Source organism: Lithobates pipiens, unplaced genomic scaffold (assembly GCF_037356315.1).
Source record: "Lithobates pipiens isolate NorthernLeopardFrog02 unplaced genomic scaffold, aLitPip1_a1.2 Scaffold_23, whole genome shotgun sequence".
Taxonomy (NCBI): Eukaryota; Metazoa; Chordata; class Amphibia; order Anura; family Ranidae; genus Lithobates; species Lithobates pipiens.
In genome coordinates this window covers 58,212,700-58,225,387 of record NW_027507785.1, presented here as the reverse complement: position 1 = coordinate 58,225,387, position 12,688 = coordinate 58,212,700, and the positions used below count along the sequence as shown (strand labels likewise).

General features: G+C 48.7%; 1 protein-coding gene across 1 annotated transcript in view; it reads right to left on the bottom strand.

Annotated features, from left to right (window-relative positions):
* LOC143927561 (solute carrier family 26 member 6-like) overlaps positions 1–12,688 on the bottom strand; it is a 90,979-nt gene that overhangs the window by 57,213 nt on the left and 21,078 nt on the right. The window lies entirely within an intron of this gene.

Below are 12,688 nucleotides of genomic sequence, written 5' to 3'. Positions count from 1 at the left end.
CCCCCCATGCTGTTTCTGTGTGAGGAAAGGAGAGCTGGCAAGACTGTCAGTACATTGTTTACACAGAAAATCTCAGTGCCCTGATTATCAGTGCAGCCCTATCAGTGCCACCTATCAATGCCCATCAGTGCTGCCTATTAGTGTCCCCTATCAGTGCCCATCAGTGCTAAATCAATGCTGCCTATCATTTCCCATCAGTGCTGCCTATCAATACCCATCAGTGCAGTCTAAAAGGGCCCATCAGTGCCACCTATCAACACTTCCTCAGAAGGACTCTGAGCTGAGAGTGTCTCTCTTGTATAGCACAGAGCCTGCACTGGCAGTTCCCCCTCCCTCACATGGATGGGAGAGGAGAGAGCCAATCTGCTCCTTCTCCTCCTATGTGTGTACCGCAGGAAGTGTGAAAGACAGGAGCTAAATGATCAAATGAAGCTGCTTAGCTTCATACTTCCTGCGGTTCACACACAGGAGGAGAGGGGCGGGAGGAGAAGGAGCAGATCGGCTCTCTCTCCTCTCCCATCCATGCAAGGGAGGGGGAACAGTGCAGGCTCTGGGCTGTATGAGGGAGACGCTCTCAGCTCAGAGCCCTGCAGCAAGAAACCCCGCTGGGGCCCATTCGCAAACGTGACCTTTGCAACCCTGGTAGTTCCGCAACTGCTTCCTATCCTCTCCTTGTTCTTCTACTATAAATACAGTATTCCCCAATAAAAGGTTGACGTTTAGACAAAGGAGAAATAAAAAGACCAATGATGCAGAAAATCCCACTAAAACCACATGTATTTAGCCCAGAATGCTCACATTAGCAGATGAATACAAGTTTCTAATTTCCAAGATGGCAGGATGGGCACATCTGGTTCCCGCGTATGAGTCTGATGTCACTTCCTCAAAATGGTGGCCGTCTGCACACAGACACCAACTCCCTGTTGCTTAAATTTAATGAAATGGGTAAATATGTCACAATCGTCACAGTATAAGAAAACCGTGATCATCCTGAGTGGAGAGAGTTGTAGCAGCAGTGACTACTGTGAAGGAGATGGTAAGTAGTGATCACTGCTGCTGATTGATGGGAGATCGCTGTCCAGTGACGCCGGCCCCACCGTCTTCCTGATGGCCACAGGAGGTACTCTCTGCAGAGAATCATCCATCTGCAGCCCCACATCTCCAGTGTTAACCGGATTGAGAATTGAGGAAATCTCCTTGGACCACTGAATAACAGATGAGCCTTCTTATCTTTGTTGTCTTGTAAGTGTAATAATAAGTTGTGTCATTAAAACCTACATTTTAATACGGTGGCGCTTCCCTTTTTACCCTTCTTTTTACATAGCAACAGGGCATTTAGGGTAAATATGAAACATGTTTCTCTTATATTCACCGACCGACACAGCTCCTCTCTGTAACTAAATGGGTTGTATAGCCTGCCATTAGGAGAAACTAGGCAAAATTGTTACACAATACACAGAACTTTAATCCCGCCCCAGGGGGGCGGACCCCATGGTATCAACCCTCCTCCTCAGCTAGCTTCAGTTTTTATTTTGCCTAACAAGGAGCCTCTCGGCCCATATTTTTACTGCATGTTTGCTGCTTTTTGCGCAAAATGAGAGATCCTGAGATCTATCAGCTGCCGGCTGGGTGACAGGCTGATTAATGATATCATTGTAGTCCCCCCAGTCTGGCCATCGAGCGTGAGCAGGCCGCAGCTACGGCTTGGCAGGCCACGACATACCTCATGCTCCAGAGGTGGTCGTGAGCTTCAATGCCCTGGGGTATACATATGACCGGGCTACTGATGTCTGGATCACAGTGTACCAAGGCCAACAGCTACCCTGTAACTGCGCAGGAGTAGGTCTGTGATGGAATGTCTCCCAGCTCTTCAGGACTGGTAAGTACGGCTCTCCCTGCTTCCCTTGGGGGGGGGGGGAACAGCTAGGCATTCCCTAGGGGGGGGGGTCGATTCGGGGGCCACCTCACCTCCTTATCTTCTGAGGGGGATGTCTGCATGCGCTACGGGCGGTGTATGTGTGTGGGTGGGTCGCTGTTTCTCACCTGTGGGGGCTCTGTGCGGTTGCTGTTCAGTCCTGGTCCAGGTCTGGGCATCCCAAAAAAGCAGTTTTTGTGGAGGTGGTCTGTCAGCAGGCAGCTCGGTTTTATTTTTGCTCTGTTCACCGCATGGCGCCGTTCCACGGCCATCTTGGATTTGGGAAAGCTATAGATTCCCCTGGCGAGCTTCAGCAGCCATTTTTCTTAGGATTCCTATTGATTACATTGGCGGACATTTTGTGAAAGCCTGAATGCTTTCTTCACCGCTGTCCTCTTGTGACAGCATGACATGTGCCTTCTCTTGTTACTTCCTGTATCCACTGTGTGTGTGGGACCCTGGATGGCTCTGTGCTGAACGCTGAAGCTGTTCTGCAGATCGTTGCACCACTGTTGGAGCTGCTGCTGCTGACGCAGTTTTTTCTCCTCTCTGCAACTGTGAACCTCCTAGGGACTACAGGCACTGTTGTTGGCATTCACAGAATGCCCCAGGGTGGCGAGTCTAGCGCTAAGTACCCCCCCACGTGGCGGCAGCAGGAGGGTGGGACCTTCACTGTCCTAAGTCCCCTTGCAGGTGGCAGACAGGCTAGGGTCAGCATGGCTTCAGAAACTGGTGTTTCTTCCCCCGAAATCCAGGCTATAGCAACCGGATCACCTGCGGTTAGTGCGGTGCACACGGACACCCTGACGGCGTTCCTTGACTCCTATGTTGCTAAGATAGAGACGGCACGTGGCAGGAAAGGTGCACGTAAGAGGCCCCTCCCCCCCCACTCCTCTGGGGAGAGCTCTGATGCAGACTCGGGCCCTGCTGCGGCTGGAGACCCCTGCTCTGACCTGGCTGATCAGACATGGCTGACCAGGACCGTTCGGACGATTCCCCGTCCGAGTGCGGGCACGACAAGGCACTTGTTGGAGCACTTATCACAGCTGTGCGTGATACCCTGAAGATTCAGGAGCCAGCGGATTCCTCTGCTGATGTTCGGGTCCCTTTTGGGTCCCGCAAGCCAGCACATTCACCTAAGGTGTTCCCGTATTTTACTTATTTTGACAAATTCATCTACAGGGAATGGGGTCGCCCGCAACGGACCTTTTCGGTCCCCAAAAATGTGGCGGTACATTACCCTTTTGAGGAAAGCCTTCTCAAAACGTGGTCGGCTCCTACGGTCGTGGACCCCCCCAGTATTTAGGTTAAATAAAGTAATCACGATCCCGGTTGAGGGGACTCCTGCATTCAAGGATCCCATGGACAGGAAGGCAGATGCAGTGGCTCGTTCCTCGTTTACGGTTGTGGGGTCAGCTGTGTGACCTGTACTGGCATCCGCACTGGTGTCGCAGACACTGACTGAGTGGGCAAAACTTTTGCACCATGAATTGGGAGAGCAGATTGCCTCCTCTGTCTGCGTGGAGCTAGCAGACCAACTAGTGCATGGCCTTAAGTACGTTTGTGATGCAGCCCTGGACACTCTCCCCCTGTTAGCCAGGGCTTCAGTGTCAGCTGTGGTGCCGAGGTGCCTGATTTGGCTGAAATGCTGGTCTGCTAACCAGGCATCCAAGAAAGCCCTGACGGATCTTCCCTTCCTTGGCGACCGGCTCTTTGGAGCCTCGCTGGATGACATTATTAAAAATGCCACGGGTGGTAAGAGTACTCTACTCCCACAGGCCAGGAAGGCCAAGGAGCCACGCCGCAGGCAAGGGCCCTCTTTTTCCACTCGCAAACGGCTTTTTCGTCCGCCCGGTGCTTCGGCGAAACGCCCCCAGCCCGACAGGACGCCCACAGACGGTCAGAAGCGTCCCTGGAACCGCAAGCCTAACAAGCCTGCGAACAAAAGTGCTACCGCATGAAGGTTTACCCCCATGTCCCGGGTGGGGGGGGGGGGGTCGCCTTCGGGGGTTTGCAGCCCGGTGGACCTCCCAATTATCCGACCAATGGGTCTGCGATCTGGTTTCCACGGGCTACAAGATAGAGTTTCTCTCTTGGCCGCCAAACAGATTCTTCGCCTCCAGCATTCCCGTGTCCCCAGTTTGGGGAGGCCCTGTTAGGGGCGGTGAGGGACTTGCTGTGTCAGGGGGTGATCGTACCAGTTTTGGATTCGGAACACTTCCAGGGGTACTACTCAAATCTGTTTGTAGTTCCCAAGAAGGAAGGGGTACGTCCAATCTTGGACTTTAAGGCCCTCAATCACTGTGTGAAAGTGCAGAGGTTCATAATGGAATAAGTTCGCTCAGTAGTCACTGCACTCCATCAAGGGGACTTCCTGGCGTCTTTAGACATCCAGGATGCGTACCTGCACATACCCATATGCCTTCGGCATCGAAAGTTTCTGCGTTTGGCAGTCGGGGAACCTCACTACCAGTTTGTGGCTCTTCCCTTTGGCCTGGCATCAGCCCACTGAGTCTTTACCAAGGTACTGGCTCCAGTATTGGCGTTGCTGAGACAACGCGGGATCGCGATCGTGGGTTACCTAGACAATCTCCTCCTGAGAGCTTCTTCCGCCTCAGAATTACTGGAGGGTGTGGCCATCACCTTGCAGACCCTGTAAGATTTTGGGTGGCTGTTGAACCTCAAGAAGTCGATGGTGGTACCGACGCAGCATCTGGAGTACCTGTGGTTACTGTTGGACTCCAAGAAAGTGAGAGTTTTTCTCCCCTCAGACAAATTGAGGACTCTCCGATCGGCGGCAAATCTACTAATGAGTCGCAAATGGTCATCGCTCCGCTTTTGCATACGAGTACTGGGGCTCATGGTGGCCTCCTTCGAGGCGGTACCTTATGCCCAGTTCCACACGAGAGTCCTGCAGAAGGACATTCTGCCAAAGTGGAACAAATCTCTGTTGTCTCTGGATTGGCAGATCCGGGTGAGCCAACTAGTCACTCCCTGGTCTGGTGGTTAAGGTCCCCGGTGGTTCAGGCCGGGAAATCGTTCCTTCCTCTGACATGGACGGTGATCACTACAGACGCCAGTCTGTCCGGCTGGGGTGGATGATGGGGATTCAGTCGGCTCAGGGCCTCTGGTTGACGGAGGAATCCAAGTTGCCGATCAATCTGCTCGAATTGAGAGCGATCAGGCTGTGCCTCCACACATGGTCGATGAGTCTTCAAGGGTGTCCGATCAGAATACAATCAGATAACGCCACGGCTGTGGCATACATAAATCACCAAGGGGGAACAAGAAGCTCAGCCGCTGCTTGGGAGGTCGCTCACATACTTCGGTGGGCAGAGCGACATGTACCAACCCCATCGGCCATTTACATCCCAGGGGTGGAAAATTGGCAGGCGGACTATGTGAGTTGACAGATGTTGGACCCAGGAGAGTGGGCATTGCATCCAGAGGTGTTCAGGCTGCTGTGCCTGAGGTGGGGCACACCATATGTGGATCTACTGGCCTCCCTTCTCAATCGGAAGGTACCGAGATTTGTGTCCAGGACTAGAGATCTGTGGGCAGACACGTCAGACGCGCTGGTGGCTCCGTGGGATCAGTACCAGCTCATCTACGCCTTTCCTCCGCTAAAACTGTTGCCACGTCTGCTTCGCAGAGTGGAAGCCGAGAGGATTCCGGTAATCCTGATTGCCCCAGATTGGCCTCAGCGGGCCTGGTACGCAGACCTGGTGCGCCTGATGGCAGACGCTCCCTGGCGACTACCGTTGCGAGAGGACCTTCTATCTCAAGGTCCAATCTCTCACCCTGCTTTACCATCGCTGGCTTTAACGGCCTGGCTGTTGAAAGCCAGGTATTGAGAAACCGGGGTCTGTCGGACTCGGTGATTCCAACTATTCTGAGGGCGCGGAAATCTTCTTCCAGGAAGATATACCATCATACTTGGAAGGCCTATATCTCCATGTGTGAGGAGAAAGGGTGGCATCCGCGCTCATTTTCTATATCCAGGATCCTGCTGTTTCTTCAGCAAGGGGTAGTCCAGAGTTGGCGTTGAGCACCATCAAGGGACAAATTTCAGCTCTGGCTGTCTTTTTTCCAGCGACCCCTAGCGTCTCACTCATTAGGGAGTACCTTTGTTCAGGGGGTGCGACATGTAGTCCCTCCGGTGCATCCTCCGTTACCTCCGTGGGATCTGAACCTGGTGTTGTCGGCGTTTCAGAAGCTGCCGTTTGAGTATATCAGGGAGATTCCTCTGTTGACCCTTTCACAGAAGGTTGTGCATCACGGCCAGGAGGGTCTCGGAACTGGCGGCCTTGTCCTGCAATTCGCGTTATCTGGTTATCCACAGGGATAAGGTGGTGTTGCGTCCGCAACCGGCCTTTCTACCGAAGGTGGTTTCGGCTTTTTTTATATCAATGAGGACATTGTATTACCATCGTTGTGTCCTATGCCGAAGCACCCCAAGGAGGTGGCCCTTCACGCGCTCGATGTGGTTAGGGCTCTGAAGGTGTACTTGTCTGTCACAGCTTCCTTTCAGAAGTCAGACTCGCTGTTTGTTTCGGTGGCTGGTCCTAAGGTGGTCTCGGCCACCATTTCTAGGTGGATCAGACAGATTATTGTCCAAGCCTACGCCCTGAAGGGGCAGGTGCCTCCCTTTCCAGTCACGGCCCACTCTACAAGAGCAATCTTAACGTCTTGGGCCCTTTTCCGATACCAAGCGTCTGTCGCTCAGGTGTGTAAGGCGGGGACCTGGTCATCTGTCCATACGTTTACCAAGTTCTACAAGGTAGATGTCAGTGCATCGGCTGATGCTGGTTTTGGCCGCAAAGTTTTACAGGCGGCCGTGTAGTTGCTATTGAGTTTTTTCCTGGTTTTTCGATGGAAAACACAGTATTGTTTTTCGTTAATGCACCGTTGCATTACTTCCGCAATGTTGCGGTCTTGGGGATCACTCCTGTTGAGGATACCCGGTTATAGGTGGAGTTTTCCACACACTGCTGTTTTTTTGTGGGTTTAGTTTCACTAGTTCCCACTTTTCATGGTGGATGAAGTTTTAATGCTGTTTTTTTCCCACCCCTCGTTTGGCACTGCTTGGGGAAGTCCCATTTAGTTACAGAGAGGAGCGGTGTCTGTCGGTGAATATAAAGAGAAAATAGGATTTTTATACTCACCGTAAAAATCCTTTTCTCTGTAATTCACCGACCGACACAGCTCCCACCCCTCCCTTTTTCTACGTTATACTGCTTGTTCACGTACTGAAGCTGCTAGCAGCAGGAGGAGGGTTGATAGCACAGGGCCTGCCCCCCCGGGGCGGGATTAAAGTTCTGTGTATTGTGTAACAATTTTGCCTAGTTTCTCCTAATGGCAGGCTATACAACCCATTTAGTTACAGAGAGGAGCTGTGTCGGTCGGTGAATTACAGAGAAAAGGATTTTACGGTGAGTACAAAAATCCTATATTTTCCTCCAAATGTTTGTTTATAGGTTAAAAGGAAAAAATAAAAAAAAATATGTTTTAGGGTGGACCTCCGCCTTTAAATAAAATACAGTTTTTGGCATGATCAGTCATATTTTCAATATTAATGCCAAAATTTCACAATGGGTGATTTGTGCCTCCGACTCACCATGGGCCAGTTGCTGTTTGCTGCGCTCGCTGCCAGGGTTGGTAGATATGCTTGGCTAATCTTTTTTTAAGCACCTTATGTATTGTATCTATTCCCCTCTATATAGAGTGTGGTTTACCATATCTGTACATTTTACAGGAATCGGTCGCATCTGCTCCTGATGAGTGGAGATACATCCACGAAACACGTCGAGCTACATTGGATGCTACAGTGATATCTATTATGTCCTGACGATGTCACCAATATTAATTCAGTACATTTATGTTTATACTATGCGATTATAGACATAGGTACCGGATATGCCGCCCTAAGGCACTTTTAGGCCATGTTGCTGCTCTACTTACTATCTATTGTTTACGTATGCTTCTTGATTGATGCGTTTTTTACATATACCTTGATGTCATCATAAACATATCTTGTGCCAAATAGTTGTACATGTATGTATGTATATATGAACTTACTCTGTATCATATATTGTTATGAATTCAATTAAATCCTTTTTTTTACCTCTACCTCTGCACTTCAGCCGCTTAATTTTAAAGTCCCAACCTCCTTTCAAATTTGCCTTATACCAGGATGGAGGCGCTAACCCGTGCCTCATTTAAAGTCCCAAACTGTTTTTTATTTAAATTTCACAATTTCTGCCAGGGTATGCAAACTTTTGAGCACAACTGTATAAACAGCGCTTGCAGGGTATGATTGATAACTATACGTGAAAAATAAAGTGGCAAAAAAAAAAAAGGGGTGTATCATTGTACACCTACAGTAATTATATATATATATATATATATATATATATATATACACACACACACATATATATTCACACACACACACACTATATCTTTTTTTTTTTTTGGTGGAACTTTGTGGAACTCAGTGAGGGGGGAGTTGCATGCAGAGTTCAGAGCTGAAGAGGGGTGAAAGTGACATGCATGTGGATGGGGGATGCAGAGGTAAGCAGCTGTGGACAAAGCCTAAACTCTGTACTATGTACCAAGCGCACCTGGAACTCTGTATGTAGTGCATCCTTAAACTTTGTACTATGTACCAAGCGCACCCCAGAACTCTGCACGCAACACACCCCTGAAGGGAAGGGGTTGTGATTGAGTTCCTGCACCTATTTTCTGAGAAAAAAAGCTGTGTGTGTGATAGATAGAGATAGATTATATATATATATATATATATATATATATATATATATATATATATATATATATATATATATATATATATATATATATATATATAGTGAGGGGTTAGCTCAGCAGCGGGTGTGTGTGACCCCCTGGATGGGTTCACAACACAAAATCAGGCACAGCAGACAGCGTTGGAGGTGCAAAAAAACAAAAGATGCGGTTTATTTATGCTACATGCAGTGAAACATATAACAGCCAAACAAAAATAAAACATGAAAATAAATCCTTGGTCAGCTTGACCTCTAACTGCACACTTAGATTCCCTATCTAACAACTGAGTGCAGCCTTGTGCAGCACCAGTCCCTGTCTCTGTTGTAGAGGTTTGCCACACAGGCGTTAACTCACCGCACAGAACAAGTGTCACACTCCCCAGTCTATACAACACAAAACTGGTTCCAGGATGGAGCATCTCCCTATGCATGCTGGTTTTTTTTGTAGAGGTCTTAATGAGCCCACTTACTTCAGCTGGGCTGATTAACTCTTCCCCTCTAGTTGTACAAGTCTGCATAAAGCCTGAATCTAGGGCACACATATTTCCCATCCTGGATACAACCAGGTGACTTTACCTGCGTGCTGCCACAATATATATATATATATATATATATATATATATATATATATATATATATATATATATATAAACATTCAATGTTCAAAGTGCTCCAAAGAAATGGCTGGTGCCGTGTGCCGTACTCCCCTCTTGTGACCCCACTCACTAAAAATCATGGACCCTCAGCTTTGCAGTCTGGGGTCAAAAACGCTGTCATCAGTGAGATCTGGTATATGATGAGTGGATATGTCAAAGGCCTCTCCAGCAGTTATTCTTAGGACATTCAGAGTGGGATGACCAAGCTCAAAAAAATGGGGATAGAACAAGAGAAAAAAGAGCTGCGCCAACAAATAGAAGTAACTGTCCCAATTATAAGTAAACAGCACTACATTCACCATAGTCTTATTGTGTTAACAAAAGTCCATAGAAAAAATTCTTTAAGTTGGAAATAAATCGCTCCGCTTCAAATGGACACACCACAGTGATTACACACAAATATCAAAAATGTGCCCAGCCACCGACAAAAGATTGCGCTTACCAGATGGTAAAAGCGTAAGGAGCATTATGGTAAGAGCCAATCGCAACCTCTCGCCTGTACCAGATGTCTTGCTATCCCAGGGGCGACACTTCATATGCTGTAGATCATTACGGTGCTCCACACTCCCAAACAATGAATATGCTCAGAAGAGAAAGAGAAGCTCCCCATAGTGTAAAACCATTGATAATCCTTTAATTATAAAACGAAAATGCACTTACATAAAAAAAGATATATGTTCGATCGTATGAATACAAGCCGGCCGGCAAACCCGGGAGCCTGTCCTCCTCTCATTCGGCGTGGTGACATCACAGCGCAACGCAGCACCATTTTTATAGAGCCAGACCTCGTTCTGAGACGTAGAGGTCTGGCCGAAACCTCCATCTCAGGTATGGGCCAAAATCACTATTCTGTATAGCGTACTGTAAGGGCAAATGAAACATCTTATCTTATAATGGACGGAATCCACCTCACACTAATTAGCAGTTACTAAAAAATAAATTAAATAAAAAAAATATATATATAAAATATTAGAGGGACCTAGAGGATGAGAAGCCATATTTTTATCAATACAATATATAAATCATTAGCCATGTGTCAATCATTAGCCAATCTCTATTTGTACTGATTGTGTGTGTATCCCACAGTTGAGCTGCAGCCTTGTGATTTTTCATTTATTTTTCCATTTATATTCTTGATTGTTATTTTTTAGGTCTCAGCGCGGTTTTACCCCCCCCCCCCCTTTTTGTTTCAAAAAATGGGGAGAAAGAGAAAAGAACTGATAGTGAAGTACTGTTGATAATGTGAAGGATTGTGAAACCTAGTCGCCACTTACACAATAGCTGATTAAAACAGGCATCAGTACAAGCATCCAGGAACGCTGCTGGTTGGTATGCCTTCCATGGAGTGTCAGAAGTAGCGTCAGTGGATTAACAAAACCGGAAGTACTTCAACGTGTTTCGCCCCTCCTCTAGGGCATCATCAAGAACGCCACTGTGCCCGTCTCACTGTCACAGGCTGCAGGTCCAGGCTTGACTCACTCACACGTTCGGCTTCTCGGCAGCCTCACACACTCATTGGAGGAGCCACACCAACCGCTGCTTCTCTGCACGTCACCAAACAGGGAAGACTTACACTGGCAGCCTGTCGGTCCGGACAGGAGCATCATTCGGTGTGTGTTCAGACCACAGCCACCATTTAATGATGGCTATTCTAGAAGAATGGGAGGGGTGGGGTAAGGGGGGAGCTGCCTGGAGTATTCGGAGGGCCCTGACCAATCTGTCTCCAGGCCTAAACCCTACTGAGCATCTGTGGGGCATCCTCAAACAAGTTGGAGGAGCGCAAGGTCTCTAACATCCACCAGCTCTATGATGTCATCATGGAGGAGTGGAAGAGGACTCCAGTGGCAACCTGTGAAGCTCTGTTGACCTCCATGCCCAAGAGGGTTAAGGCAGTGCTGGAAAATAATGGTGGTCACACAAAATATTGACACTTTGGGCCCAATTTGGACATTTTCACTTACGGGTGTACTCACTTTTGTTGCCAGCAGTTTAGACATTAATGGCTGTGTGTTGAGTTATTTTGAGGGGACTTTACATTGTAGCAAAGTGTAATTTCTTCAGTGTTGTCATACAGGGCCGGTGCTACCACTAGGCGGAGTAGGCAGCCGCCTAGGGCGCACTACCCCCTAGGGCGCAGCCATGGCCTCCCCCGTGAATCTCAAGACTAGTATGAGCTCGCCCCTGTCCCAGGAACACATCTGCATCATGCCTCCAATCCCCCAATGTGTCCCGCTGAGCGCCCCGCTGTTCCCTCTCTTCACAGAGTAAAATCTCACAGCGCCGCTCCGGGACCGGGACTCCTTTGCTCCAGCCTGTCCCTCTGTGTGTGTGTGCAGCGGAGGGGCGGGGCTCGGTGGAGATCGGAGCATCGAGAGGTGCAGCGTGTGTTAGCTGACCTCCCGGCCAGTGCTGGCACCATAGCAATGCTGCCCGCCCATCGCTGAGGAGAGCCCAGATGTGATGGTCGATGAAGCAGAGGTAAGGAGGAGCATGGATCCTCCCTATCTATATCGAGCTGTGTGTGGGGGATGGGAAAAAGTCAGGTAGGTCAGAGTGTGTGTGTGTGTGTGTGTGTAATGGTCAGTGTATGTGTCAGATAGGTAGGTCAGAGTGTGTGTGTGTGTGTGTGTGTGTAATGGTCAGTGTATGTGTCAGATAGGTAGGTCAGAGTGTGTGTGTGTGTGTGTGTGTGTAATGGTCAGTGTATGTGTCAGGTAGGTCAGAGTGTGTGTGTGTGTGTGTGTGTGTGTGTGTAATGGTCAGTGTATGTGTCAGGTAGGTCAGAGTGTGTGTGTGTGTGTGTGTGTGTGTGTAATGGTCAGTGTATGTGTCAGGTAGGTAGGTCAGTTTGTGTGTGTGTGTGTGTGTGTGTAATGGTCAGTGTATGTGTCAGGTAGGTCAGAGTGTGTGTGTGTGTGTGTGTGTGTGTGTGTGTGTGTGTGTAATGGTCAGTGTATGTGTCAGGTAGGTAGGTCAGTTTGTGTGTGTGTGTGTGTGTGTGTAATGGTCAGTGTATGTGTCAGGTAGGTCAGAGTGTGTGTGTGTGTGTGTGTGTGTGTGTGTGTAATGGTCAGTGTATGTGTCAGGTAGGTAGGTAGGTCAGAGTGTGTGTGTGTGTGTGTGTGTGTGTGTGTGTGTGTGTGTGTGTAATGGTCAGGTAGGTGGGTCAGTGTGTGTGTAATGGTCAGTGTATGTGTCAGGTAGGTCAGAGAGTGTGTGTGTGTGTGTGTATGTAATGATCAGTGTATGTTTCAGGTAGGTAGGTCAGTGTGTGTGTGTGTCAGGTAGGTCAGTGTGTGTGTAATGGTCAG